Source organism: Suricata suricatta, chromosome 3 (assembly GCF_006229205.1).
Source record: "Suricata suricatta isolate VVHF042 chromosome 3, meerkat_22Aug2017_6uvM2_HiC, whole genome shotgun sequence".
In the NCBI taxonomy this organism is placed as follows: domain Eukaryota; kingdom Metazoa; phylum Chordata; class Mammalia; order Carnivora; family Herpestidae; genus Suricata; species Suricata suricatta.
Genome location: NC_043702.1, coordinates 155,323,272 through 155,350,450, shown reverse-complemented (window position 1 = coordinate 155,350,450; position 27,179 = coordinate 155,323,272). Strand labels below are relative to the sequence as shown.

At 39.4% G+C, this 27,179-nt stretch overlaps 1 long non-coding RNA gene across 3 annotated transcripts; it reads right to left on the bottom strand.

Moving 5' to 3' along the window:
• Window positions 1-1,402: 1,402 nt before the first annotated feature.
• Window positions 1,403-24,050, bottom strand: LOC115288364. 3 transcript variants are annotated; one of them, XR_003906960.1, is made up of 4 exons: window positions 18,096-18,467; window positions 15,739-15,892; window positions 13,978-14,101; window positions 1,403-2,959 (listed from the first exon to the last, which is right to left on the bottom strand). It is a non-coding gene; the product is annotated as an uncharacterized LOC115288364 (long non-coding RNA). The 3 variants fall into 3 exon arrangements; XR_003906961.1 differs by having other exon boundaries at window positions 14,016-14,101; XR_003906962.1 differs by lacking the exons at window positions 15,739-15,892; window positions 18,096-18,467 and adding an exon at window positions 23,650-24,050.
• Between the last annotated feature and the right edge of the window lie 3,129 nt (window positions 24,051-27,179).

Here is a 27,179-nt window from a genome sequence, read left to right as displayed (position 1 = left end):
CCCTGATAGTTTTTTGAGGACCCTCCACACTGTTTTCCAGAGCGGCTGCACCAGTTTACATTCCCACCAACAGTGTAGGAGGGCAGGCACCCCTATTCTTAAGTGTATTCTTAAGACCTCTCATTCAGGGGCGCCTGGGTGGCTCAGTCGGTTAAGCCTCCGACTTCGGCTCAGGTCAGATCTCACGTTCGTGGGCTCAAGCCCTGCATCAGGCTCTGTGCTGACAGCTAGCTCAGAGCCTGGAGCCTGTTTCTGGTTCTGTGTCTCCTTCTCTCTCTGCCCCTCCCCCTCTCATGCTCTGTCTCTCTCTGTATCAAAAAATAAATAATAAAACATTTAAAAAAAAGAAAAGACCTCTCATTCACTGCATTGTAGAAAGCATGGTATGAGAGATTTGGGTCTTTAAAAAGAACCCATCACAAACAGGTATTTAAATTCACTGAATCTAAAAGAGACATTGGCAGTGTGATTCTACAGGAAACAAAATAAAACAAAACAGAAAGAGAATTGATTAATTGTAACTACATTTTTTTCTATTAGTCATATTGAAAAAACCTAAATGTCATTTGCTCATTTGAGACCAATACATACAAGAAGTACCAGAAATCAGGTTTTTGGGGGGAGGGGGAGCTAGATAAAAGTGTCTTGATTTGCATATGAAAAGTAACACAACTTAGTTTCAAGAAGGAATTTGGAAAAGCAGAATCTTATCAAGTACAATCACTAGAACAAGAAAAACTGTTGGCATAACTCTCCCGCCGGCATCTAAAACCACTGGGCTATCTGTGCATGCAAACATGTAAATTAATTACTAATATGTCTCGCTTAGCTGAACGAGTCAGTACGTTCGGAATCTGAGTCATTCAGTTCTGCACTGCCTCAGCGAAGCCTAAGTGGTTGTAGAGGATGCACAGTGAGCTCTCCCAGAACAGCCAAAACTACGTGTGCCTGCCCGCCGTCTTGATGTATTCCTGAAGAAATATAAAGCCTGTTCGAAATAGCGCTAAGGCCCTGGGAAAATCTGTGATGCTTATATTCAGATGTACATAAGACAACATTTTCCAGTTTGGCACCTTCTCACAACACAAATTCCTCAAGATTTTCATTGCATACCTTTTACAGCATGGAAAAACTGTGCTTAACTCTTTGCATTAGAACAGTGATTTTCAGGACGGAGTGCAGGGTGGGATAGTAGAAGGCAAGAGAAGGCATAATGAAATCACCAAGGGAGAATTTTGTCTTTTTTAATTTTTAAAAAATGTTTATTTACTTTTGAGAGAGAGACAGACAGACAGAGATTGAGCTGGGAGCTGTAGAGAGAGCGGGGGAGACACAGAATCCAAACCAGGCTCCAGGCTATGAGCTGTCGGCACAGAGCCCAATGCGGGGCTCCAACTCACCAGCCGTGAGATCATGACCTGAGCCGAAGATGGATGCTTAACCTAACCGACTGAGCCACAGACAACCCCAATCACCAAGGCAGAATTTTCAAACCAGCTCACATTCCCCCACCCGTCTCCTCTCCAGAGCTGGTGTGCTCTTAGAGGCTTAGGACCTAGGGGGTCATGGGGAGGAGGGGCTCAGTGTGTAGGGGCCTCAGTGATCCTTCTCCATCCCCACACCATCCCCCATTTGGAACTCCTGAAATAAAGAGAAACATATTTCTTTCTGTAAGATTTTTTAAAGGTGGGCTCCTGAGAGAACAAATAAAAACAAAATAACCAGCAGAACAGTCTCAATGTTCCTGACGGATATTGAACCAAATGTTTCCTGAGCATTCTCCTTCACACTTCTGTTATCTCAGAGCAGAACAACTTGTTCCAACTTTCTCACTCGACTCTCACATTCTGGGTAATAGAATGTCTCCCAATACTGAATAGCACTGCTGGGATTACGCTGAACATCTCTTACTGATGGCTTCCTGGGGTTTTAATGCAAAGGTAGAATTTAATAGTATTATCTAAGTATAAAGTTTTGTATCTTCCCTATTTTCTTCTCTTCACAAATTTCATCCTGTCATTGAAATAAATTAATGCATGCGTATCACATGCTGTGTAGTATCAATAGCTGTCAGAAATATATAACCAACTTTATTTGATTCAGTTGTGTAATATAACTCTCAGGCTTTAAATCCGATTGATTCAACCCCAAAAGCATCTTAAATTATACTTTTCCTCTATGTCTACTACTGGAGCAGTAAGTTCAACTCATCACCTCTCATGAGAGCATTCTTTTCAGAACACCTACTCATCCAGCTATACCTTAAGGTCTATTGCTCTCCAAAACCTGTATCATGGGGCCATACTAAATTAAAACCTGTTGTTCCTTCTGCACAACCATAAAGACAAAATCTAAACTTCCTTTGCATTGCAAAAGGCCCTTCACAAGCTTTAGTCTCAATTTATGCAGCCCCCTACCGTGCACAGCATTCTACAATATTCTCTCATTAAACCCATTCAATTTTTGAAAATTATTCCTGAACACATGGGGACTTTTCTGTGACTTCACTTTTGCCAACCATTATGCTTAGAATGCCTTTCCTCCAAATTCTTTATTAAAAAAGATAATGAAAATAAATTCTCTTATTGGTCCTTCAGGAACCAATTCAAATTATATTTCTTCTAAAAGGGTTTTGGGCATCTGGTGCTGTGTAGTGAGTTACTCTAAAACATAGCTATTTGAAAAACAACAAATATGTATTATCTCACAATTTCTGTGGTCAGGAATTTGGATGGAACTTAGTTGGTAGTTCCAACAGAGAAAATTTTATGCAGTCAAGATGTTGGCCGGGGCTGTAATGATCTGAAGTCTTGACCAGGCTGGAGAATCCACTTCCAAGATGGGTCACTCTCAGGGCTGTTGGCACATGTCCCTTGTTGGCTGTTGGCAGGATAGCTCATTTCCTCGGAACACAGACCTCTCTTCATAAGGCTGCTGAAGTGTTCTGATGACAGCTGGCCTAGAGTGAGAAACCGGAGAGAGAAAGAGCAAGAGGGAAATGATCCTATCTTCTGTGAGAGACACTATCTCTTCTGCCACATTCTATTCATCGGAAGTGTTTCACTAAGTCCTGATAACACTCAAAAACAAAAAACAAAAAAACCCTCCATGTCTTGCATGGAGGACTGACAAAAAATTTATAGACGTATTTTAATTTTTTGTTTATTTTTGAGAGAGACACAGAGCTTAAGCAGGGGAGGGGCAGAGAGAGAGAGAGAGAGGATCCAAAGCAGGCTCCAGGCTCTGAGCTGTCAGCACAGAGTCTGATGTGTGTCTCAAACTCATAGTTAGTGAGATAATGACTTGAGCTGAAGTCAGATGCTTAATCGACTGATCCACCCAGGCACCCGTAAAGACATATTCTTAAACCATCACAAAAGGCTTCCAGAATTCCCTCAAGAAGTCAATTATTCCTTCCTCTGTATTCCCACGGTGTTTATTAGACCAGTATTGCAAAGCTTAATATATTATATAACAAAATAATTTTAAAATTCATTTTAAGCATTAGTAGGTAAACGATAAATTTCTATTTTGCTATCTCCACATGTGTCAATCCCCAAACTCCTAATTTTATTCCAAAAATGATATTTATTCAATATCATTTATTCAATAAATGATATCAGGATAATTGGCTAGTCAGCAGAAGAAAGCTGTAACTATCTTGCTCCTATAATAGTGAATTCCAAGTGGGTTAAAGATTTAAATTTTTACATAAAACTATAAATGTACCAGAGAAAAATATGAACAAACATTTCTATCATTTGGGAGTGGAAAAGCCCTTTTGGTGAATGACCTAAAATCCCAAAGTTATAAGGAACAAGAAACTAATAAATAAGAGTATTTAAATAGTAAAACATCTAAATAGAAAAAAAATTTTAATAAGAAAACATGCAAAAACCAAACACTGGGAAATATCAGTAATGTGAAAAACAAAAAACTGATTTTCTTAATATGTAAAGAGTTCTTACAATTAATAAGAAAAGTTGTACATGTAAGCAAAGGGATTCCATTTCAAGAAGGCAGAGCAAATGCTACAATGTCTGCATCCCATAACAGATCCAAAATGTTATACACCTGCAACTAATATAACACTGTATGTTGACTCTACTGGAATTAAAATATAAAATAACTTTCCAATACTTAACTGCCCTTGAAACACAAAGGAAACTCTCAGTGTACTTAAATTATAATAAATCCTTATATAGGAATTGCAATTACATATATTTATGAGTAACTGAGATTCAAAAAACAACAGCTTAAGTGAGATTTTATATGTATTAAATACACAAATATATACTTATATATATATGTGTGTGTGTATGAATAAAATACACACATATCTCACATAAAAGCCCATAGGTAGAGTTCAGGAACATTATGGCAGCTCTAACAAAGTCTTCCTTACACCAGATTCCTTTCAGTTCATCAGTGCCATCCCTGTGTGGCTGTCATCCTTATGGTCCAAGATGTCAACTAGATCTCCCATCTTCATATCTCCATTCCAGGAAGTGCCCAAAAAGGAGCCATTAACTAAAGAAAGTGCCTAAAAACCACCACATGCATTTCTGCTTATGTCATGTTGATTAAAACTTAGAAATAAAGCCAAATCAAGGCAGGAGAGGTTAGGGAATGTACTCTTCATTTTGTAAGTTCAGACATCCAGCTAAAAATCTATTGCTATGAGAGAAGAAGAATATATATTTCAAAACATCAGCAGCTTCTACATTCACTACAGGTCAAAGCTTAGATAAACACAGACTTAAAGAAAACCTCAGCCTAAACCTTTTCCAAAATTTAGATTGAAAGACACAAAGATTGAAGATCATTGGGTACCAAAGTCACAATAATGGCCACATTCTATAGAAAATGTCCATGAACCCTTGTTGCTAAGCCTTTGAGCTGCCCCCCATTCTTTACCTTTGCATAATCTAATTGACCACTTAGTCTTTAGATTGTAAGATATACTCCAATATCAAACCAATGGATGATAATTTTTTTCTCCCATTAAATTAGCTAGAGTCAGAAGGATGAGAGAGAGTGGAAGATGGGCCATGGGCATTGAGGAAGGCACTTGTTGAGATGAGCACTAGGTGTCGTATGTAAGCAATGAACCATGGGAATCGGCCCCAAAAACCAAGAGCACACTTTACACACTGTATGTTAGCTAATTTGTCAACAAATTACAAATAATAATAATAATAAATACATAAATAAGTTAGCCAAAGTCAGTTTCTACTGTTTACAATGAAAATAATCTCAACCAATATATTTTAAGATATTTATTCCAAAAGCTTCACATAGTCAAATGCATGAATGCACACACCACACACACACACACACACACACACACACACACCTATGCACACACAAAGTGATGGGAGTATTTCGTGAAGAATGAAGAAAAGTTTGGCTGTGTCATTTACTAGCATTTATCTACCTCAATCGAAAAAGGCATATTTCTCTGCACCTCATCCCAACCCCCTGAATATCACTTCAGGGGTACAACAGAGGTTCTAAAATATCTAACTGTAATTCCTTTTCTAAAATATATATAGTATAACATTACATAGGCTAATTAGAATAAATATTCAACCAGCTAGAAATAAGCGATAAAGCTTTACCACTGTATACCAGTCAGAATATCAACCTGACTACACAAATAAATACAGCAGAGCCCCTTACCACAGAGTTACATTTTTTTAATCAATGGGAATCAATAAAATATTAGCAAATTATTAAGAAAATTTCAGGTACAGAGGTGCCCGGGTGGCTCAGTTGGTTAAACATCCAACTCTTGATTTTGGCTCAGGTCATGATTTCACAATCATGAGATCGAGCCCTGCATCGAGCGATGTGCTGACAACAATGGAGCCTGCTTGGGATTCTCTCTCTTCCTCTCTCTCTGCTCCTCCCCCACCCACCCACTCGCGCCTTTTTTCTCTCTTGCTCTCTCTCTCAAAATAAATAAATAAACATTAAAAAAATAAAATTTCAGGTACAAAGGTATGAAGAAGATAAAACAGAAAATTTCATCTGCGGAGGTAGCATTCCAATGGACATCTGAATAAATAAACTGTGACGAATTGAAGGGTACCCCCTAAAAATGACAAGCCCATGTCTTAACCCCCAGAACCCATCAATATTGACCATTTGGGGAAAGGTCTGTATAATAATAATATAATAATATAATCCTTCTTTCCATCCTTTTTAAGTATCCTTAACTCTCTGGTAGTGGCCCTGAGAAGGTTTGCAGTGAGTCATAAGACAGTAAGGAATGCACTGCCTAATGAGAATTTTAAAATAATAATAAAGCTAACCAGAAAGCCTACCTGCTGTTTATTATCACTCTGTGCCAGCAATTCGAAATAATGGCAGTTCTAGAATATTCCTCCTCTGCTGTGGTAGACCAATCCCACTGCCCACCTTGAAGGGCCCACCTCTTTTACACCTTCCTCCCTCTGCAGTACTTGGCAAAATCCTGGCCCTCTTGGCTACGGCAGTCTGCCTGTTCTGTGTCTAACTCCAAGACAGCTGAATGCGGTTGAAGAAAATTGTTATAGAATCCAGCTAACAATGCCATTTTTGTATTCATGACTTCCAATCTCAAATGGGCACTAAATGACTATTACACACACATTTCTTTCTTCAAATCTGCTATGACCACTTCTCTTATTATCATCTGATTCATACTTCAGTGAGCAAGTTGAAGGACTGAGATGGGAATTTCCTCATCTTTCTAAGACCATCAAATACACCACTTCTACCTGTAGAGTCTACCTTTGTGTCTCCCCTTACAAAAGATACAGACATTCCTGTATGCGTCTCCACTGGTGCTTTGGATCACATCCCCTATAATCTTTTCAAGGACTTAAGACAAACAATAACCTCCTCTCCAATTAATAATTATAAATAATGGATGGATGGATGGATAGATGGACAGATGGATAGGGAGAGAGAGAGAAAGAAAGAGAATTACGTTCCCATGATCACATCTCCTTGCAGATACAACCCCCTCCCTTTTTTTTTTTTTTTGCTTCTTTTCCTAGAAATACTTTTCCAGATAGATGTCTAAAGTCATGCTCTCCATTTCCTTGCTTCCTAGCTTCCCATCAATGTGATCTAATGGGACTTTGTCACCACTATTCTACAGGAACTGTGCTAAGCAAGATCACCAAAACCCCAACAGATCCTAACTGATGTCACTTCTTTTCCCTTGTCTCAAGCGCTCAGCTATTTTACAACCCCTTTCTCCTGGAAACATTTTCCCCTTTTGTGGCACCATGTTGTCTGCTGTTCTTCCTGGCTAACTAGCTGCTATTGCTCTGCTCATTCACCACCTTATACACTGCATTCTTACAAACATATATTCCCACCTCTGACCTCTCCCCTCAACTCTCTGTCTAAAAGCCACTTATTTCCATCTTCACACGTTCAAAGCTGAACTCCTGATTTTCCCCCATCCGGGTTCTTCTACCACGCTCCCCTTAGTACATGATACTACTGCCTCCCCAGTTCCTCAGGCCAGAAACCTAATAGTTACTCTTTCTTCCTTTTTTCTCATATCCCAAATTAAACCCACCAGAAGTCTTAACTTTAAAAATACATCCTAACTCTATCCATTTCCTCCCATTTCTTATCATACTGGTCCAAGCCATCATCATCTTTCACTCCTGCTACTAAAATCTCCTCCTGTTTGTCCACCTGTCGTTCTTGCACCAAAAATACTATATTCCATACAAAAACAAGAATAAACTTTTTAAAATGAAAATAAGGGGGTGCCTGGGTGGCTGAGTCCGTGGAGCGTCTGACTCTCGATTTTGGTTCAGGTCATGATCCCAGGGTGCTGAGATCGAGCCCCACATGGGCTCCATTCTGAGTGTGAAGCCTGATTGAGATTCTGTCTCTCCCTCTCCTTTGGCCCCTCTTCCCCACTCATGCTCTCAACTAAAGTAAAAGAGATAAAAAATTTTTAAATAAAAACGCAAATCATACCACGTTGCTTTCCTGATGAAAACCCTCCCGCGACTTTCATCACACCTGAAATAAAATGGAAAATGTTCACCTTGGCCTAGAAGCCCCTGAATTGTCTCATCTCTATCTATATGATCTCATCCCATGCAGCCCTCTCCGAGTGCTCAATACATTGCAGCCATACTGACCTTCTTTCTCTTTTCTGGTTGTGATCAAGACCTTTCTCGGAAGAAGTTCACATCCTGGTTGGTCTGGCTGGTCCAGGTTTGTGACTGTTGCCCTGATGTCCTATCCACATTAGTATTTGTCCCAGCCATATTATTTCCTTTAAAATCAAGGTTTATTAATAGTCACCAGGATATTAATAAGCAAGGATGAGCTTGGTAGGTTTTCACTTTGTACTTCTAGTTACTTCCTTGGTCTTGTGGATTATGTGAGATACATGTGCAGTGAACTAAGCTCTTACCCCAACAAACTGGTTAAATCTGAAAGATGACCGTCAGGGAGCATTCTCTGTTTTCCAGAACCTTTCTAAAGGAAGAGTAACAAATAAGCTAAGTTCTTCCTAACACAAAGTGCACTGAGATAAAAAAGGCTAGGGAGAGCCAGCTTTTCCAGGTCTCAGGTGATGGTAGGAGATGCAGTAAATATCTCTACCTCTAACATAGTAACACCAGAGAAAGATAAACAAAACCTACCATGAAAGGCTATTTCTGGTGTAGTTGCCAGTGGGGCAAGACCTTGGATAACATCCTGTGGATTACTGGACTGGGTGTCAGTCTCACAGCAAGATTGGTCTCCTTTTTGTGGAAAACTAGTAAGAGGGCACAGATTCTGAGCACAGATTATGGCTGGTGACTTTTAGCCCTGATTCAGCCCCTGAGGAGCAGGATGGGTTGTGTGGTTGGCAGCAATGTCAGAGAAAGGGATTTGCTCCACCTTCCCAGACCACCGAGGCTTCAGAAGGGATTCCCAGAGCAGCAACATGTCCAATAGCTCTCAGAAGGATGCCAGTCAGCCCACTCCCAATCTTTAGGAGATAAAAACTTGGGACAACCTCATCAGACTAAGTAGGTAACCCTGGGGTCCATGAGGATATCTGGAGATGAAAAAGGAAAAAATGGGCTGCCATTGATTATAAAATAGAGACTTGGAATCATATTCATTTTATAGTAAAGAATATGAGCATTTTTAACTCTATTCTGGGTCATTACACTTATATGATCTCCGTAACACATAATAAATCTGAACACACACTACTTGTAAGAGAACTGCTACAAAGCCTTTGATGCCTAGTGCATGCTGGGTAAACAGTAGGCAATATCACTGAGTAGTAGTACCAGGAGTACCCAGACTATGTAAGGTGCCTCCAAGTTTCTAAGAAGTTACAGACTCTTGTTTACACCTTCAGAGTGTACATTCTATTTGGGTTGTAACTTGAATAAAAATGAATGTAAATGGTAGTAAAAGTCAAAATGAGAGTAAGCTCAAAAGTAAGCATTCTAACAATAAATGCTGCAAGGGGTCAATTAAAGGGCATTATTTGGAGCCAGTTAATATCTCTTTATATAAAAACTATTGAATTCATAATTATAATAGTCTGTATAAATTTCAATCAACAAACAAAATAATGCTAACAACATCTCAATAAAGGAAGTTGTAAGCACCAAGAACAAGTTTAATGTTTTAATCTATTTTTCTTTCCCCTAAAATAATTTACTGTTCTAAGTTCAATTAGGGCATATATTTTTATTTAAAGTTTGCTTATTTTGAGAGAGAGAGAACAAGTGGGGGAGGAGCAGAGAGAAAGGGGAACCTAAGATCTGAAGCTGACTTTGTGCTGACAGCAGAGAGCCCAATGCGGGGCTGAACTCCCAAACCATGAGATTATGACCTGAGCCAAAGTCAGATGCTTAACCCACTGAGCCACTCAGGAGCCCTCAATCAAGGTACACGTTGAGCAAGAGTAAGAACCTAGACAAAATAAGATGACTGCTCATTCAGGGTCCACAATGTTACAGCACTTCAGTAAACTGCTGTAGGACCTTGAAACTATCTCACCAATGTCACAGAAGGATAAAACTCAAGGATGTTAATTTATGCAAACTAAGCCTACAAGTGACTAATGTCAATGGGCAACTTTACATAGAGGAATGTAATTGTCAGTTGGTCTAAATAATATACTTTTTTTGATGCATGCTTCACAGAAACAAAATTTTCAGATGAGCTTCATGAGAACAGGCTCAGAGTGAGGGGCAGAGTGGTTAATTTTAGGATTTGAATGTTTGATGGCATTGGATCTAATGGCCTTATGGGTCCATTTCCTTAATAAGGAAAGAATCCCAAACAGCTCCATAATTCATGTTGAACACCTAGAAAATGGTCTGGTTTGCTGTAGGCATTTAATAATATTTGTTGAGTGAATGAATGAGTGAAACACTTGGATAACTGGCAAACTTCGTCTTTTTTTTTTTTTTTTTTTAGAGACAGAGAGCATGAGCAGGGGGTGGTAAGAGAGAGAGGGAGATACAGAATCTGAAGCAGGCTCCAGGCTCTGACCTGTCAGTACAGAGCCTGACGCAGGGCTTGAACCCACAAACCGTGAGATCATGACCTGAGCCGAAGCTGGATGCTCAACCAACTGAGCCACCTGGGTGCCCCGGCAAACTTTGTCTTTTTATTTTCTCACATTTTTTCCTGAAATGTTCTCAATTGCATTATTCTAATCAGCACATTTTTTAAATGATATATGAGCACCTTTAGTCCCTTACAGTCAACATTCACTAGCTGAAAAGTCAGTTGTTCTTTAAAAACAGAGTTTCTTGGGGCACCTGGCTGTCTCAGTCAGTTAAGCATCCAGCTTCAGCTCAGTTGATGATCTCATGGTTCAGTCTATGAGTTTGAGCCGCGTGTAGGGCATTGTACTGACAGCTCAGAGCCTGCTTCAGATTCTGTCTCCCTCATTCTTTGCCCCCCCCCCCGCCCCAACTTGTGCTTGTGCACTCTCTCTCTCTCAGAAATGAATAAACATTTAAAAAAAATTTTTTTAAACCGAGTTTCCCACCTTCAGCAGTGTTGAGACATTTTAAACCAGAGCAGTCTTTGCTGTGAAGCAGTGTCCTGTGCATGGTTAGACGTGCAGCAGTATCACTGACCTCTACCCACTGATGCCAGCAGAACACACACACCCTCCTGTGTCTCCTGTTAATATTTACCTTTGCAATGCATGATAATATGCTGCTTCATGGTTTTGACATAGTTCACTGCAATAAGACTAAATGAAAAGAGGTTGGGTTGGGCGTAGGGAGGGGTAGGGTACAAGCAGGGCTTTGAGAAGGAAGAACAACTAAGTAAGAACAGTTAAGAACAGCTAAGAACAGCTAAGCCAATTAAAAATGTCCACAGGCACTGCCAAATATCCCCTGGACACAAAATTAACCTCAGTTGAAAACCAGTTCTTTAAAGTGATACAGCTGTTAAGTACTAATTTCAGAATTTAATTGTCCAACACAATGTCACCGTGAGGTTTCAGAGTCTTCCCCATGGCTCTCCTAAACGCCGCCCTATCTCCCAGGCCGTTACATAGATCCACTATAACCATTAGTAATTTCAAGGAGAGGGAAAAGAAAGTAATTTGGGAGGAAACCAAGCCCCTTACTTCCTATTCAGCAGAATGGAACATTTTTACTGCTTGTGCTTTTCTTAACAAAATGGGAACCTCAATCCCAAGGAAATGCTCAAGGACTGATGGCCCACTCTGCTGCCGCTTGATCAGGTCTCAGCAAGTCACAGACACTTTATGTTTTAAAGTCAGACATGGCATTTCAGCATCTTTTATTATACTTTACTCTTAGATACAACTACCTTCAGAGACATTTTTTTTTTCCCTTCATCCCGAGTCATTCCTTCACTTGCCCAGTCAGGAAAGTCAGAAAAGTTGAATGTGCCAGGAGTCACAAAAATGCCACTCCGATAAGCATGCAGGGCAAGGACACGCATCTAAAAAAAGCTTTAGTTTATTTCAGGAACTTACTAAAAGAGGTTCAGAAGCTAAATGTTTCAGTCAATAAATCTGGTTTAAATGTGAACGGGGAATAGGATAACATCAGTCCAAACCTCAGGACTTTTCCACTTCAAAGAACTGCCCACCCGAGACTCACAGGTTACTTACAGTTGCCTCCACTCACAAGCCTTGCTGCAGAAACTACTCTTTCCAAATACTTAAATGTAAAGAATAATAAAGGGCAACAGCCAGAAATGTAAAGACACAAAAATCTTGATCACTATTCTTTCCCACCCAAAAATTCCTTCAGCCTAAACTAGGATTACAAGTAAAACAGGTCATTGACTTTGAACAGAAGCAGCAGCAAGTGCATGACCAGCTATCAGTTGCCCAAGGTAAGTCTCTTCGGGCTGTGCTGTCTTTTGTTTTGTTTTCCATTTACATTTTTTAAGTAAACACTTAAGACTAAGTATTATTTTTCCCAGAGAGAAAAGTATAAAAATTGGACTGACCTATATGACTTATCATAGTAAACAAACCAATTTTTGAAAAGAAAAAAAAAATTGCAATAATACAGATTGCTGAAAAAGATGTGAAAATCAGATAAAATTTAAATGCTTCCTGGGGTAAAAGGGGTAATTAGTCTGGGTAATTCCACTTTTATTAATTATTCTAGTAACTGCATGATTATAGACAGATGACTATTCTATTTAATTTGCCAAAAATTTTTTTACCTGATTTTCCAGGGCATCTACATTGTTTAATTTCCTAGAACCTCTTCATTTATAAAATAGAGATGATATTGGTTGGTGTTCAGTAATTGTTAGATATCATTCTTCTTTTCTTTGTCCCTTCCTTAGTCTCCCTTTTTATTCTGGGGAGTAGGAAAAGCACTGAGCCAGGAGTCAGGAAAACTATTCTCCTACTAGACCGTCACTAACTACTTGAGATCAGACTATTTTCAGTGTCCTCACCTTTAACACAGAGTAACACTATTTCTCTTTTCTCCTTCATATAGTTTTACAACCATGAAATGAGATAAGGCATGTGAAAAACACTCTCAAATTATAATATCCTATATAAAACTAAGATGCCATTAGCCAAGACTTTAAAGTAAAAACTAAAGAGGCTATTTGGGCCTATGAAGAATTCGTCATAGCCTCTATCACTTATAAATCTTAGATGACCTTCAGTTTTTAAGGACTCCAATCTAGCTATTCATGTTTCCCTAACCCCATGAGCATATATCAATCAAAAATCACTAGCATTATGTTCCAGGAGCCTAATTCTTATTCCACAAAACCCTGGGGGACCCAAAACGGATAAAAATCTGGCCTATGTTAGTGCCTACACTCATTATGTAACAGTGCACATACCAAACATTTTCAAAATGTATCTCAAAATAGCAGAATAGCAAAACCAGTTCTCACGTAGCAAAATTAACATAGACCTTGTCGATTTTCTCTTCTCTGTTCATTTGCCATAGTCTCAGACCTTCATTTATCAATGCCTTTCCTGTTGACCTCAACTGTATGCAATTCTGCACCTTTTGCGAATTTTGCTGGTAAGCTTTGCGTTACACTTGCACTGTATGTTAGTGATAGTTAATTACCAGGACTGATCCTAAGCAGGGAGGCAGTCGTGAGCAGAAAAATGTATTAGTTCTGAATCCACTAGTGGAGGTTTTCCTGTCTTGATGGCTTTTGCATCCTAGGGCACTCAGTGCAGAAACCAGGATAACGAATGATCATCAAAGGAGGACACCCTATTCCTCCCTCAAGAAGTTGCTGTGAGGATAAAAATGAAATTGTTGTTGGCATACAGTAAGCCTTCATAAATGTTTCCTATTTGTATTTTTAAAGATAGAAGGCAATAAGCAGAAGCCATTTGGCATAAACAAAGAGAGACGGAACAAGTAATCAATGATGAGGTAGGAAGAAGTCTACAGAGAAAAGCAAAGGACGAGGTGCTGAGTCGCTAGCATGACAGGCAAGTAGAATCACCCGGGCTCCCTCGCTGATCCAGGACTCTGCAGACTTACTCAGTTTCCTGGCTCTTCTTTCAAACTCAGAGGACATCCTGACAATACACTGCTATCACCTGAGGTAACAGAAGGATGTCTCAATCCTGAAATAACAAAACCATCTTTTGTTACATTTTAATCAACCGGACTGGCTCAGAGAAGAAGATACTGACAAAGGAATCACTCCCTTCACCTAATGAAAGAGCCCATTTCTTTTCCGATTTAATGGAGTCTCTGACCTGTTCTGTCCCTTGAGATTCAATAGATCTCAAAGGATACTGTCTCCCACCTTCATTTTTAAAAAATCCTTAGTAAAAATAAATTTCTGTAAAGCAAATGGAAAAAAAATTCCTTAGTAATGCATTAAGTATATATAACACTCCATAATTTATGAAGCATTTTATGCCACAGTCATAAGAGGAGAGTATATGAAACCCCGAGAATGAAATTTTGGAATTTTCATTTCTAATAAGATCCCTAGATGACTACAGCTTCACAATATTTCACCTACCAAACGAGAATAAGATTCCAGTTTTACTTTCTTCAGAGTATTTGCCTGTCATCTGAACTGAAGTTGTGGATATTTAAAAACTCTTTAATCACATAGACTTTTGGTTTATTACATAAATTACTAATACCATGCATGGGCTTTTCATTACTTAACTAATTCATTATTCTATTCAACAATGATATTGAGCATGCAATTAACATGTGTCGAGTACTGTATTAGAGGCTAGGTTTCACTAGCTTACCTTTCAAGGTCAACTGTTTACAGACCAGAATTACAGGGCTAGGGTATCCATGAGGACACCTGTTCATGACAACCCAAACTGAATTCCCCACAGAAACATCAGTTCTGTAATAGAAACATTTCTAATCCTAAGTAGACAGAATTAAGATTCGAATCCCAGCTTTGCCAGCCTTGGTTGCCATTGATTTGGAGCAGTTTCTCCAAACATCTATGAAACGGGAATAAGAGTACCTGCCTCATAGGGGTGCAAGGATAAGAGAAAATGCTAACATAGGTAAAGTGCCTGGTCAGGGTGTGGCATGTAGAGCTGATGCTTAATAAACAAGACATATTTCTATTATTATTAAAGGAGGCAGGACCAGACTTTTTTATAAGGGAGAGTCTTGGAAACCTCTCCTATATGATCAATACTCCCATTTCCTGAATGAAAAAAAAAAAATGCTTAAAGAAGTTAAATCATTCATCGATGTAACAAACTTGTTTAGCATTTACTATGTGCCCAGTCTCTGCAAATACAAGGATGAGGAGGATTGTAACTGAAACGAAGCACTCACTGTCTCCCAGATGAGACATGCAGGGATGCTCCATGCCCCCAAAGAGGGAAGCACGGAGTTGTGGGAGCACATGAGTGGGCTCCTTCAGGATGCTAGTGAGAGTGGGCATCAAGGAGGTCCCCAAAGGGGACGTCCTAGCTGAGTCACGAAGGAAGCACCCTGACAAAAGTGGTTCTTCAGTGGCAGCCTGGCCTTGAAACCAAATCCTTGTCCCCAAAACCAGTGAACTCACTAGTCTACAGTTTCTCTGATTAGATTCAATTAACAAATATTTTTTTAGTACTTGCTTTACAGAAAAGTCCATAGTAGGTGGCAACTAAGGTGAATAATTACAGTTCTCATGTCATGAAAGAGGAAGTAAGAGACATACATAATCAACTCAAAATATGAGTGGTGAAAGAGTTTGGCGTTCACAATCATGTGTTGGACGTTCTACCTCAGCTTTCAGCTGGTTTTCAGATTTCCAACACGGAGGCAAGTGATTCTGCACATCCTGCCTGGTAACTGGCCAGTAACACCACCACAGATGACTCCACGGAGGTGAATGCCACCTGGTTGCGAAGCTCAGGAGATATCAGTCACCACTTCATCTATAAATTGTAATACACGTTCTTTAAGTTCTGCTTCACACAAATTAAAAGGAGCTTCTTTTCTGACTTACAGGTGCCAAGAATTCTATATTTCACTGTACATAGTGCTTCTACTTACTTTAAACAGTTTACTGGTACAACCTATTTAGAATATTTTATTTAAAGCAACTATATCTTTGTAGTTGAAATTTTCCTTTAGTTTTCTTTTCAAGTGGGAGGAAGTATGCCTTTTTAAAAAAATTTTTAATGTTTAATTTTGAGAGAGATAATATAAATTAAATTAAATTTATGATATATTATAATATAATAACCATATATTATAATATATCATTCTCTATTATAATGATAATAAATTTGAACACTATGATCCAAATAATGCAATATGTCTATGTGTGAACAGAAATTCAGAGCTTAATAACAATGAAAATAACAATAAACTATTATAAAAAAACATGAGTTCTTATGGTAAAAAATAAAATATGAACTCTTATGGGTAAAAAAATAAAATAAAATAAAATATGAACTCTTATGAGAAAAACAAAAAACAATGAAAATATGAAGAAAATTCTTTTCTATAATTATGAGATTTAAAGCCAGTAAGCAGGGTTTGTCCATTTGCCCGACAGAAGCAAAAAGAGGCAAACCATTACATAGTGGTCTAAAATGGAAATTCCTAAAAAGTCTCAGAAACAAAGTACTTTTATATATATTTTTAAAGGACAATGAATTTTTTTTTTTTATTTCTTAATTTTGAAAGAGAGAGAGAACGAGAGAGACAGCATGAATGGGGGAAGGGCAGAAATCAAAGAGAGAGAATGCTGAGCAGGCTCTGCACTGCGGGGCTCGAACTTATGAACTGTGAGGTTATGACCTGAACTGAAACCAGGAGTCAGATACTTAACCAACTGAGCCCCCCAGGCGCCCCAAAACAAGTTAGTTTTATATTACATTTTATTGTTTTTATTCAATTGTTGAATGTCAAATCTCTATGTTGTACCCATGAAACTAATAGAATATTGTATGTCAATTATACTTCAGTAAAAAAAGCAATGATATGTAGGTGGCTTCATTCAAATACATATTGCAATAGATAGCAAAATGAGAACAAATTATAATATCGTGTGATTTTTTTCATCCTGTGGGGGTTCTTTAAATATCTTTATTAGAGAAAATATAAGATTATTCACACATTCATAATGTTTTAAATGAACATGTTATATATCACTACTTTGTCCATTTTTCCTCCTAGTTTGAATCTCCGTTAAGTAATTTTACCAAAAGAAAAAAGTGTCCTATTTACACTAGGTAAAAAACAATACAGACTGGTTATCTCAAAAATAGCAAACAAAAGAAATAGCAACAGAAAGAATAGAAAAGTAACTTATAAATATTGCAAAATCCAATGTTATACAGAAATTATTTTATAAGGTTATAATCAGAATTTAATGACAGCCATCAAGAGCATATGACTTTCTGACAGAAGCCACACTGATAACAGACGGTGGACCCCCTGGAAGTGTAATCCTTCCTTCATTTGTTCATTCATGCTTCCATTCATCCATTATCTCAACGCATACTGATTGAATATCCTCTATGTTCCAGAATAAAATAACTTAAAGGAGATGAAGGGAAAGGAGAATAAGAACAAGGATAACAAGAGGAAGAAGAGAAGAATTTGTCTAGTGGGCAATAGTGACAAGAAGCCAGACACTTACAATCCACTGGGGTAAGTAAATTGATGGGTGCTGTGCAAGCGTTAGGGAGGAGCCCCTCCCCCGGATTTGTGCAGGTGTGCAAGGAGAAGCATGTAGGCGGCAGCCAGGAGAGAACGTGCATTTAAGTGATACTTTAGAAGTGTGAACAATGTAGAAAACAGATGAAAAGTGGGTAGAGGAACAGCATGAGCAAGGAGACGGAGGAAAGAGGAAGCACGGTATGTAGAAGGAACTTCAAAAAATGCAGAATAACAGGTCGTGGCAACAAAAGTCTGGTAAGGCATTCAGGGGCCAACTCAAAGGATCCTGTAGGTCAAAATTTAAGAATTTTGGAACTTATCTTAAGGGGCATGGAAAGCCATTAGTGGTTTTAATCAGGAAAGCAGTAATTTTCAGACAAGTGTTTTAGTAAAGTTAGGCTGACTAAAAAGCAGAAAATCTATTGGAAAGGATCAGTTACAAGAGGAGAAGTCAATTGGAAGCCTTACTTGGATCCAGAAGGTAGAAGGAAAGCGGAAGTGGGAGTAAGGAGAAGTTTATAGTTCCAAAATACATTTAGGAAGTAAAATCAATAGGCCTGACGGACACAGGACTGAGAGGGGGTGGAGCTCAAGGCGGGGCCACCCTCTCCACCTCCATGCTTTGTTTCACGCGACTGTGTGGATGATGTGAATTAGGTTGAGGTGCGAAAATGGAAAATGCTATTTTTAACAAACTCCTTTGAGTGATCTAAGTGAATCAAGCTAGTGGACACTTACCTTTAAGGGTCTGAGATGAGGAGAGAGAACAGCACTGGGATCAACCAGCATACAGATCACATTTGAATTTATGGGCGTGGGTGCCGGCAGTGAGTGTGCAAAGAGAAGCCATCTCACAGACTTCGAAATTGAAAGGACAAATGAGCAGATGTTTCAAAGGAACAAGAAGAACAGCATCTTCCCACACAGAAAGTAAATCTGATATCCCCAGAAAGATTCTGGCTTAGATCTGAGAGACCTTTGGATAAGGTTGTCCTGACCAGCTTAAACTCACATATTTGCTAATCTTTCTTACTTCTCACAGCTACCATCATGTCCCCCTTCCTCTGCCCTTCCCCAACACACACGTACTTACAAACACCCTTTCTCCTTCCCTGAAGGATTTAAGCACTTCTCTGTCAAATCAAAAAGCAGTCTGTTGGGGTGCCTGGGTGGCTCAGTTGGTTAAGCTTCTGACTCTTGATTTTGGCTTAGATCATGATCTCATGGTTCATGAGATCAAGCCCCAAGTTGGCTCCACACTGAGCTTGGAACCTGCTTGGAATTCTCTCTCTTCTCTCTCTCCCTACGTCCCCCACTCGTGTGCGTGTGTGCACGTGAGCACTTTCTCTCTCAAAGTAAATAAACATTTTTTTAAAGTAAGGAGTTTGCTAAGGAAGTCTGTTTATATATTGTATAGCCAAAAGAAATCTTGAACACTTAATATTTAAAAGAAAGGGAGATACTCCATGCTGGTAACAATTTCACAAAGCAAACACAACTTCCTCCGGTGGCTCCTCAGACTTTGTTACAGTCCTTCCAAAACCCAATGAATCATGTTGCTCCCCAACAGGCAGGATAGCCAGGATCTCCAGGAGGTGGAAAAGAGGAGATTAAAAAAAAAAGTCAAGTTCCTTGGTTTCTGCTGGGTATTTCAGGACAAGAATTAAAGGCTTATCGCCCTTGGGCAAGGTAATAGGAGCAATGACTCACTGCACCATTCCTTGCATCCTGACATTGATCTTGATGTATTCATTTAAGGAAACTCTATGATCTATTAGAAAAAAGTTCTCTCAGAAAAAAATGGTCTCCATCTTGCCAAAGATAAATTTTTTATATCAGCTTGAGCCCAGCACATTCAGGATATGAATTTATTCACGTATTTCCTGTTCTTTGGAGAAGGAAATGGAAGCCTATAAACATGAACAGACTTTCCTGGAATATCAAAGTAACACAGCATTGAGTTCTGCTGAATCAGCATTCTGGACACTCAAGTTGCTGTTGTTCCATGGACAGAACGTACTGTGAAGTTTCTCCTCCTCTCATCAGTAGAAAGCAGGAATTTGGGAATATTCTTTTGGCCATCTGACTTGATGTTCACTGAAATAAAAGTTCATCTCTGTCAACTCACAGGTCGAGTTTAGCCAAGTCACCAGGGATGCCCAGCCCAGACAAAACCAGTGGACCCCCATCCAATCTGCAGACTTATTGTCAGTAAGAGTGAGCTGTTAATCGAGCCAGACAAGGTCTGATTGCCTCATGGCCTGTGGATGGGCCTCTGTGAGCAAAGCTGCACCCAGTGTTTAATACCTCCAGAGCCAATTATCCTGAACTGGAGCACCCTGAAGGACTTCAGCACCATTATTTTACCACATGTAAGAAGAGTTTGAAAAAAATTATGTTTTCTTCATTCATAGTCAGATTGTACATTCTTGAGATGTGAAAATTCCACTTATTTCTTCCTTATTTTTTAAAGGTGAAATTGGTGAAGTCAGTTGAAACCTTTGTAGGGGCCTCTGTAATCTCCCCCCACCCCTTCCCATATACATTCAAGGCCAGCCAGACATGGAGGGGCTCGAAGAATAGGAAGTTTGGAAGGTGCCTGGGTGATTCAGTCAGTTAAGCATCCAACTCTTGATTTGGGCTTAGATCATGAGTTCACAGTTTATAAGTTCAAGTTCTACATTCTCAGTGTGGAACCTGCTTGGATTCTCTCTCTCCTTCTCTCTCTGCCCTTCCCCTGCTCGCTCCTCGCTCTCTCTCTCTCTCAAAAATAAATAAATAAATTCTTTAAAAGATGTTTGTCTTTTAAAAAAGAAAGAAAGAAAGTTTTCTGTGGTCTAGATGGGAAAATAAGGCTCCTGGGGCTCCAGAATGAACATTTTAGTCAAGAGAAGAAGTAACATTAGCCAATAATTTACTGTATTTGTCCCCGCCGCTTCACCTTTACTGAGGTCTGCCCTGGTTATAAGACATGCCAGGCAGAATGCTTATTGGTGTTCTCTACAAGGTGTGTGGCCATCAGAGTTTTCCCAACCTGAAGTGGCTCAAAATACCCTAGATCTTGGAGAGTCTTCTCATGGCCCTGATGCTCTGGGTTGCACTGGTTCTAGAGACACTTGGCAGCCCTGCCAGAGAACTTTAAACTGAGCCCAGATCCCCACCAGTCTCTCTACCCCCATGTCCCTCTACTCTCCTAGTAGGAGAGGTGGAGAGTGGGAGGAGATTTGTAGTCCTAGTCAGATTTTTAACAATTAAAAGCCAACCCTATGCAAGTAGAGACAGAGAACTAGCCACTGAAGTTTCTGCCTTTCTGGAGGAAAGATATCAAAATTTTGACAAATTTAACCTAACTCAAAAAAGAATTTTAAGACCTGAATCAACTTTAATGGAAACTGGACTCAAGAACTAATGATCAGAAACAGAAAAACTTGAGGTCATTAAAAAAAAGCTGGAAATCGTCAAGTCTTTGCTCAGGTTTAAAATGCAGACTTTTAGTAAAGGACTTGGCAAAGAAAAATCCAAACATTTAGAACAAGCTGGCATTTTGAGAAATAGTCACTGTGAAGTAGATACAGCAAAATACATCCAATTTCAAGTAGCTACAAGCAAAACACCCTTCGAAGTACATCGGAAAAGTGAAGAACAACTTCAGACGGCACACACACAGAGAAAAATGATGCTCTAGATGAAAATTCCCATCTTCATGTAGGTACAAAACTGCTTCCACAAGAAACTAAGGGATAGACAGAGGGAGCAAACTTAGTCAGGGCGGGGCGGGAAGGTAGAAGAACAACTACTACCTCAACAGGACAATTTTAAATGATTAAGAAAGCCGGATCGCTGCTAAGATGAGAGCCTGCTGTTCATAAAGAAGACAACGTGGACGGTGGAAGCTTGAAACGGGATGTGCCAAACACATCAGAAAAGGGAAATTTCCCAGAAGATGACGCTAAAGGAGTTGTGAAAAAACTGACTGGTTTTGCTGAATTCGTTACAGCTGATCAAAGCTGGGTCAGGCCAGTTGACACTGTTAGCCTTAGCTGGGTTTATTTTAAAAAATTATTTAAAACTTTTGAAGAACAGGAAATCAAATGGAGACTAAAGTAACCACAGGTGATACAATAGCTGATGCACTGAAGACCGTTGGTCCCTGATGAGAAAGCTTCACTCCAAAGCTTCACCACTTAGAAAGGGACAGACTAAAGCATCTGAGGCAACTTTACTTCCTCCTACACTGCACTGAGGAAAAAAATTAATTTTCACCAACTTTTTGAGAGAGAATTCACTCTATAAAAGCACTGGAAAATTCTTCCAAAGTAGATGAAATGATTAGCCTGTGAAGAGCTGGATGTTTCTCAAAAACAAACAAACAAACAAACAAAAACAAAAAACAGTTTTGAGAAAGAACTTAAAAACATTTCAAAAAGTAACCTTACAGCCCTGTTGTTCCCAAAGGGGCATTTGGAAGAGCCCAAGGGGACCACCGGGGAACACTGTGAATGGGCAGACCCCCACGAAAGGAGGAGTATCAGGCAATGATGCTACAGGATCCAGGATGCAATTCTCCCAGGATGAAGACTACAGAGGCAAGATGCCCCCATGAGGCCACCCCCATCCTTAACACAGTGCATCCTCCACAGAAGCCACATGGACCTTGTCCTAGTGCTCCTTGAGCTGGTAGATACCGAAGGCCTTTTCATTCAGCCCTTCCTCCTTAACGGCAGACATGACCCTCCTAGAGGAGCACCAAAGAGCAGAGCGGGGGCTAAGAAAGCAGCAACAAGATGGCAATGAGTCACCTAGAAAAAAAAGTCCTGCCAAAAAGCTTTGCTGAAGGTCAGCCCCTTTACACTACCTCACCCAGAGCATTCCCTACACTGTTCTAACTTCCTTAGAAAAGAAAGTTGCTATAATTACTTCCACCTGAAACACTTCAAGCCTAGGCACAAGAAGGGTAAGCAATTTGCCTGAGGTCATAACTAAAATAGTGCCAGGATCTGGCAACTAAATGTAAGCGTCCTGGTTATGGGCAAACCCTCCAACCATCCTGCTCTCCTAAGGACAATTTATGGAAAGAAAAGCAAAATTATTTTGTCTCTTGAAGCTGAAAATGTTTTGAAGTCTAGTGCCATTAGCTCAGCATTAAAGACTTCAGTATTTAAAAGATGACAATTGTGTCAAGGCTTACTGGTATCTCTTTGAAAGCATTGTTCTTCCAATTAATTTTGTTAAGATTTGAGAATTTTTGTTTCAAAAATGTGTTTGGTGGAGAAAACCCACAGTTTTAGTTTCTTATGAAGTAGTCCATAGATCAAAGACCTTTGAAAGCCAATGTCTAACTTGGATTAATACCTTCTACATGGGAATAGTCAGTAAACTGGAAATACCAATGCAAAGAGATTAGATTCTTTACTAGATGAAAAGCATCTTCTCTCTCTCTCTCTCTCTCTCTCTCTCTCTCTCTCTCACACACACACACACACACACACACACACACACACACAAAGACAGACTCTCAGTGACTGGTATCATGTATAGACCTTTGAAATCTTGTATATCATGAACTAAATATCCCAAGATTTCAAAAAAAAAAAATAGTCAATAGTGACACTTGACACTTTAATGATTTGACAAAATTTTGTGCACAGAAATTAAAATCCCAGGTAGAATAAATGCCAGGAAATAAATTATTAGCTTTAAGTCTGCCCTTTATAGATAATGTGTTACCAATGCAACTTATTTTATAAGAAGGCATTTATAATCACCTCTCTCCCTTGAGACTCTGTGTAGTCCATCGTTATAGAAGGAAGCATACCCTAGAAATAATCCCCTGATGTAGACTTTGTACAATTGGTCATTTAATTATAGGCCTAATATCTACACAAACCTATTAGTGATATTTCAATACATTTCAGAATTTTTTATTTGGGGGGGAAACAACATCATGATGCTCGTGATGCTGGTTTTCAAAGAGAATCTAGTTGGTTTAACAAGGAAGGGGTATCAAATTTATTAGACCCACCTGCTTTTGAAGTATGGTATGCTCCATGTCATGGGGGAACCACGGGAGTGCACGAGCCGGAATCACCAATACAAAGACTGGTAAAATTACTAACTCCTCTAGGATACATGTCAAGCATTAGGCCCAACTCTGATTCATTCCTGACAAAAACACTAACTTTCTCTCTTATCAGCTTCTGGGTATGCAAATGACATTCTAAGAAAGACATTAATCATGGTTTTTAAATCTCAAAGCATATTAGGGGTGAAGAAAAGTACAGAATCTTGTGGGGTTGTGTGTTCATTCTGTGAAAAGACTATTTCACCAACAAAAGTTAAATGAGACCCCACTCTCTGAAGGAAAGAAAAGGAAGGAAAGGAGGGAGGGGTGGGGACAGGTATCACACTTCCTCAAAAACTGTCAACAATTACAGTGCCAAGACTTTTCATTTTTTCCAATTACTCATCACAGCCTTTGCCACAAAGCATTTAACGTCTTAGGTTTTTTTCCCGTTCTTTTAAACTTACCCCTGATTTACGATTTTATGAGGTAAGCAACAGGTTTACACCTTTTACAAATTTAATAACTAAGATATCTTGTTGACTGAAAAAAAACAAAGCATGGAGTAATACACAGAACATTCTTTTGTGGTTTTTTAAGCATTTCTCTTGGTTCTTAAATTTCTAAAGCCTAAGTATCAAAGTTTTTATGTATAAATGTTTAGCTAATAATAATCAATAATTCTTATTATTAATAGTATACGGTGGTGGGGAGGGGGCAGAATTGTAGCAGGGGAGACTTTTGCTTTCCATATTCTACTTTTGGTATTGCTAGAAACTTGTATTTTTTGTTTGCCTTCTTCTGTAACTTAATTTTTTTTAGTACAAAAATTCTAGAACCACACTAAGAACCTCTACCACTAACGTGCTCAGAGAACCTCTCCAGTAGAGGGCATAGTAGAGTCAACATTGAAAATGTATATTCTCAAGCAAAACAAACTGTGGTTTTGCTGTGCAGTCTTTACAACCTATTGCATTGTTTCTTCCTCCACCACAGAATGGAAAAGATGTGTCATCTTAATCTTGAGCAATCCCATTTACCTAAAGGCCACTTGCAACAAAAAAACAAAGGGAAGCCATGAAACATTGTAGCCTTTGCTTTAAATCTATGCCGCCTTTATAAAAGACGTGAACATGGCACTTTTTTGACTGAGAGGTTTCTCAGCCTGCAGCCTGCCTTAACTCTTAAAAATCACCTAGACATACAGAAATGATAAATCAATATGCATTCAGATTTATCAATTGGCCTCAAAATTTAAAAGAAAAAAAATAACTTGCTGCCACTTAATATCAGTTGTCAATCTGAAATGGTTTATTACAAAAGTGAATAAATACCAGAAACATCTAGAATAGTCTATATTTATACCAATTGCTTACATGAAAAAATAAATATATATACATACATATATATATAAAATCACTTTTGTGAATATGTAGAGATGAATTAACTTTCCTGGCTTGTAGATCTCTGAAAAACTTTAAATGGCAAACTGTTTGTTTTCCTTATTTGCTTATTATCCAGGGAGCATTTATTAAGTATCTATCATGAGCTTGAGACTTTACAAATCTCTGGCACATCATTTTGATACTTTAATCGTATTTACACATTTATAACCTAATTAACTCTGACTTAATCCTTTAATGATTTTTCTACCTTGAAATACTATGCTTCCAGGTATTTCCTTTTTCACATATATGCAAATTAATAATACCAAACTTGTGTACTTTACAATTTACAAAGGCCCATCACAAGAGTCACATAACATCTAAAGAGATTGGCAGAAAAGACATATTACTCTGAACACAAATGAGAAACTGGGGCTCAAAGAGGTGTGAGGAGACAGTCCCAACAGTTACTTAGCATTTATTGGTTAAGCTGAGACTCTAATTAGGTCTCCAGACACAAGTCCAGCTCCTTGTCAGAACTCCTGGCCCTTCCACTATGAATGAATTCTACCATCCAAGGTTCTAAGTGAATAATGTATTAAGGTTTATAGTGGCGAGAAAAAGCCAGTGCCTGTTTATTACATGTATTTAATAAATAAGCATTGAATCATTAGAAAGTGAAAGTATATGGAAATATGTAAAGTTCTTTTAGAGATAATGCTTAAAAGTATTTATTACTGAAATCTAAATGATTTCCCTTTCCATAAGAAAGCACCTAGCTGTTCTCTTCAGTAATCATTGCAGATTTTACCCTACAAGCCAAACTTGGGAGCTCCAACTTCTGGCAACTCACATTCAGACATTAAACTAGTTCCAGTTTTCTTTTACCAGTTCTAACATAAAGTGTCGAGAATGTTTGTAGCCTAATCAATACATTGCTGTTAATCTTATCTACTTAGATGCTTCATTGGGGAAACCATTTGAATATTCCACTGCACAGTTCTAATGTTACCTGAAATCAAATAATTTTGTTGAGGTTATCTATCAGAACATTTAAAGCTGGCTACGGTAGAGATGATTTTTGAAGAATTAACAAATTAAACTTATCAAACCACTAACGTCTCCTCCTCTTCTCTACCTTCCCTCCCCCATCCCCTGCTTTGCAAGTTATTAAGTCTTCTGGTAAATTCTAAGCCAACCAAGAATGACTCATGAGGAAATCCTGCATCCTTGCACTCTGAAAGCAGAACGACTCTGGCGCATTACAGCTGCAAGATCTTGGTATTTCCCTCCATCTCATCATAAAGAAATCAGTGATTTCTGGTTCTGGAAGAAGTAGCCAAGGATTCCAGAAAAATAGCTTGCAACCTCACAAAATACAATCAGAATCACCGTTATCTTTTGGTGATCAAAACTGCACACCCAGTAAAAAACGGTTGTCGGAGAAAGTCACCTTCTCCGGTTCCTTCTCTGTTTTATTGTTCATTCCCAAAAGGGTTCGAGAAGCCCCGGCAAGCTGCAGAGTATCAGGTCACCCCACCTGCCCCCGATTCCACACTGTTCCTCCATCTTTTCCTCCCTCCTCCTCCCCAAAACTAAATAGAGTCGCAAAGAGGAATAGGTGAAGGTCTCCCCGCGGCTTCAGTTTACAATCAAAATAAAGCCACTGCACTCTGGTCCGCAACAAGCAACTTTTCCTGCCAGCCAGGGAATCCTCACTCCCAAACGCGGCCAGGAGCACGCTAGCGTAGGGGAGGGGAAGAGAGGGCGAGCACAAACCGCCCCCCCTCCGCCCCCAGGCCCTCAGCCAACTTAGGCTCCCTCCCCTCGCCGGGGACAGCCACCGCAGAGGAAGGTCGCAGGCGACGGCTCTTTGATCCCACCCCACACCCAGCAAGCCGCCGCGTCTGGCCGAGTGCGCACGAAGCCGGGGCCGTAGACGTCACCAGGCCTCGCTTCGAGACCCTTTGAGGGCGACCGTGACTGCCGCAGGCCCGGGTAGCCCCCGCCCTCTGCCTGTCTGCAACCAGCCAATCGGTGCCCGCTGAAGGCGGGACCGGTGGGACGAGGCCCCGCCTCCTCACCTCACTTCTAATAAAAGCTGCG